Source organism: Sinocyclocheilus anshuiensis, unplaced genomic scaffold (assembly GCF_001515605.1).
Source record: "Sinocyclocheilus anshuiensis isolate Anshui unplaced genomic scaffold, SAMN03320099.WGS_v1.1 scaffold1153, whole genome shotgun sequence".
Taxonomy (NCBI): domain Eukaryota; kingdom Metazoa; phylum Chordata; class Actinopteri; order Cypriniformes; family Cyprinidae; genus Sinocyclocheilus; species Sinocyclocheilus anshuiensis.
Genome location: NW_015557158.1, coordinates 296280 through 300516, shown reverse-complemented (window position 1 = coordinate 300516; position 4237 = coordinate 296280).

Sequence of the window (4237 nt, the reverse complement as noted above, 5' to 3'; positions counted from 1 at the left end):
GCCCTGAGACAAGAACCAAGGCTTCGTCCACATGTCTAAGGCACGTAGGCATCTCCGCGTGACCTTGAACATGCGAAGCGGGTTTCCCCTCGGGGAGAACCCCCTGGTCTTGAGCCACCACTGTAGGGGTCTCATGTACAGCAGGCCAATATATATCACATTGGACGCAGCTGCCATCAGACCCAGCACTTTTTGAACTGCTTGACAGTGAGTGACAGGCCTTCTCTCACTCTCGCGACTGCAGTGTGGATCGACTCATCCCATACCACGCCCAGATAAGTGGTTCTCTGTAATGGAGAAAGCACACTTTTCTTGGCCTTAAGACTTAACCCCAGCTCTTTCATGTGAGCGAGAACGACATCTCAATGCCGAACCTCCATCTGCTCAGATTGAGCTAATATCAACCAATTGTTGATGTAGTTGAGTATGCGGATGCCCTGGAGTCACAGAGGAGCCAGAGCAGCATCCACACAGTTCGTGAAAGTGCAGGGTGAGAGTGCAAGGTCGAAGGGAAGAACCCGATATTGGTGGGCTTTTGCCCCCAAAAGCCACCTCAGGAAGGAGACAAACGTGCCTGCATCGTGGTCGAATCCCACACCACGCCCAGATAAGTGGTTCTCTGTAATGGAGAAAGCACACTTTTCTTGGCCTTAAGACTTAACCCCAGCTCTTTCATGTGAGCGAGAACGACTTCTCAATGCCGAACCTCCATCTGCTCAGATTGAGCTAATATCAACCAATTGTTGATGTAGTTGAGTATGCGGATGCCCTGGAGTCACAGAGGAGCCAGAGCAGCATCCACACAGTTCGTGAAAGTGCAGGGTGAGAGTGCAAGGTCGAAGGGAAGAACCCGATATTGGTGGGCTTTTGCCCCCAAAAGCCACCTCAGGAACTTCCTGTGATGGGGAAGGATGGAGATGGGCTGAGCTCTAGGAGAGGAGGCCTCAGCATAACGACTCTCTAAAGTGAGAGGAGGCTACACCCCACGCTAGCTTAAACTCAGATTGTCCTAGAGAAGCTCTGGCGAGTGGAGGCCTCAGAAACTCTCTGTAGCGAGAGGAGGCCTGATGACACTCGCAGAAAAACAGCCACTCTTGGAGCGGAGGCCTCAACCTGACATCTCTCTAAAGCGAGAGGAGGCCTCTCGCAGAGCAACCCCCCATCCTTCTTTGGAACAATGAAGTACCGGCTGTAGAACCCGGACTCCCTGTCGAGAGGAGGGACCACCTCGATGGCCTCCTTCCTCAAGAGAGTGTTTACTTCTTGTTCCATTACCAGAGCCTGCTCGGGGCCCCACCAGAGTGGGAATCACCCCGTTGAACTGAGGCGGAAGAGAACCACGCTGGATTCTGTAGCCTCTCTCTACAGTTTGCAGGACCCACCAAGACACATTTGGCAGTAGTTTCCATGCTGCCAAATAGTCTACTAAAGGAATCAAGGAATCAGTCTCTCAAGACTGACCTCTGGTGTAAACAGAGCAGCTAGGGTGGTGCCCTGAAGCGATGAACCGGCAGGGGATGGCCGAACTAGCTACTCTAGAGAACTCCGAAGAGGTAGCGAGCCTCTTAGTACCGCTACGTTTCCCGGGCAGTGACTGAGAGAAGTGCTCGCCGGAGACAGCTGCGCCCTGAAGCACCGTAAGTGGCAGGGTTGGCAGACCAATCTCCTGAGGGCACTGACGAGAGACGGGCACCGTGTAATGCAGTGTACACCGCTCTTCCCCAGATTGGCAGGGTTGGCAGACCGATCTCCTGAGGGCACTGAGGAGAGATGGGCTCCGTGTAATGCGGTGTACACTGCTCTTCCCCTGAGGGGCCTGCCCTCCGAGGTCCTGAGCCATGGCATCAGGACTCTCGTAGCTGAAGTCTCCTATTGAAAACGACGGTCCATTTCAACCTCCTCGGTCGGAAGACAGGCGGAGCGTCGAGCCCTCTCCCCGGGGGGAAGAACCGCAGCGTAGGCTTCTGATCCCCGAGAGCGGGCGCTGGATCTGGTGGGTGAGGAAGAAGATAGGGACTCGCCCGTCTACATTCCCTCCACCGGATCCATATGCGAACCCCACGAGCACAGCCGCCGCTCCGCCTCGGTGAAAGCAGGGCCGGCACCGCGAGAAATGCTAGTGAAGGCTCTCTCCTCAAAGAGAGCCTTCTGAGAGCGAAGCAAGGCAGTAACAAATGCTCGCAATGCGGGTGGTCAGCTCCCTCAAGAGCTGACTTTGCATGCTTCGCTCCCAAGCAGACAACACACAAACTGCCCGAAATATAGCGAGGGCAGGGAGGAACACAGAGCCTGAATGCTGCCTGCTCTCGCCCAAATGCTTCTTTTGACTGAAGCTTTGACAAAATGGAGCTTATAAGTGGAAAAACAACACTAAATAAGACTCACAACAGATAGCGACTGACACACACACAGAGCACTTGCTGAATGACAGAAAAGCTGCCGCTGTATCCACCGCACATGCTTTTAAGCGTCCTGGTCACTACATCACCCCGCCTGTGACGTCTCGTCCATCCATTGGACTGATTACACACGTGATTCAGAGCGTGACCACGCTGAAGGCATTCCCATAGCGTTTTGATGCAGCTCGAGTTTCTGAAGGGGAAGCAGTGATATAGAGACTTCCTCTGATGCTCATTGGTTGGATTATCTGAAAATGCTTCTCCCAAACTTTGTCAAAATAAACTTCATTAAGAATAGGAAAAAATCAAAGCTAGTAAAAATGCTATCTTCCAAATTTAGTAACTGAATAAAATATATGATAACTTGGGTAATTGAATGGTATTCAAAAACTCGTTATGTTTGCAAGTTACCTGATTGATGACTGTTCTTTGAAGATCAGCAGTTCCCCTTCAGGAACTCGAGCTGCATTGCAACGCTTTGGGAATGCCCTGGTGAGACCACTTACTGAAGCATGTATGAAATCAGTCCAATAGAGAAGTGAGATGTCACGAGTGGGGTGACATGAGCAACCAGGAAGTATAAAAGCGCATCCGACAAATGCACATGTTAGCTTCTGCTCTTCAGCAAGCGCGTATGTGTGTGTGTGTGTGTGTATATGTGAACAAAGCACTCAGTCAATATCAAATAAGAAGGGAAAGAAGAAAAAGAAAAAGAAGCAGACAGCGTTTCAAGTCATGTGTTCCTCCCTGCCCACGCTATATCTCGGGTGGGGATACACACGATTTGTGCGTCGTCTGTTTGGGAGTGGAGCATGCACGGTCAGCTCTCGAGGGGGCTGAATGTCATGATTGTGAGCTTCTCCCGCTCCGTGTGCTCTGTTCCTGCCTGGCCATCTTCGATGAAAGCGACCAGGTTTGCGATCCTGCTGGGTCCGGCCCTGCTGCTGCCGGGGCACAGTGGCGGCTGTTATCGTGGGGATCGCAAGTGGATTTAGCAGAGGGATCCGAGACGGGCTCATCCTTATCTCAGTCTTCACCTGCTAGATCTACGGCTCCCTCTCTGGGATCAGAAGCTGCCCCGCGGTTTCTTCCCCCCAGAGAGAGAGAGCCAGACGCTTCATCTGTCTTCCTCTGAGGAGTTTGACGTGATGAGCATTAACACAGAGGCAACTGTGGACTCGACACCATAGTCTCTCGCATATGAGGAGCTTGTGACTTGTGCTGTAACCAAATTAAATATCAATTGGCCAGCCGAGAAACTGGACGCTTGTCCAAAAAGCAAATTGGACGAGCGTTTTCTAAGAAAAAAACCACAGCCTTCACGACGGGACCTTCCATTTTTCCCTGATCTCCATGCTGAGGTATCGAGATCGTGGTAAAAACCATATTCATCCTGACTCTTCAGCCCCACTTTGTGAAATTACTCTAACATCACAGGGCTGAATGAGAAGGGATATGGGGCGATGCCGGCGGTGGAGCAGACGCTTGCGAGCTATCTCTCCCCTTCCTCGGCATCATCCCTGAAGGCCCCAAAGCTTCCCACCAGGCCAGTAAGGCTGACATCTAGCTTGGTTGAGAAAGCTTATACGGCAGCAGGTCAGGCTGCCGTATAAGCTTTGTCTGCGTGTCTGCACACTATGGCGGTGTTGCAGGCGTACCAGCGTGACCTGCTAAAAGACCTGGATGAAAAGGAGGAAGAGGAATCCGAGGTAGTCGCCGAATTGTGTCAGGCCACAGACCTGTCACTTCGGGCCACAGAATAAACGGCCAGAGCCATCGTCCATTCAGTGGCTGCATGTGGTTGAATCTGCCCCAGCTACAAGATAAGGACAGATTAT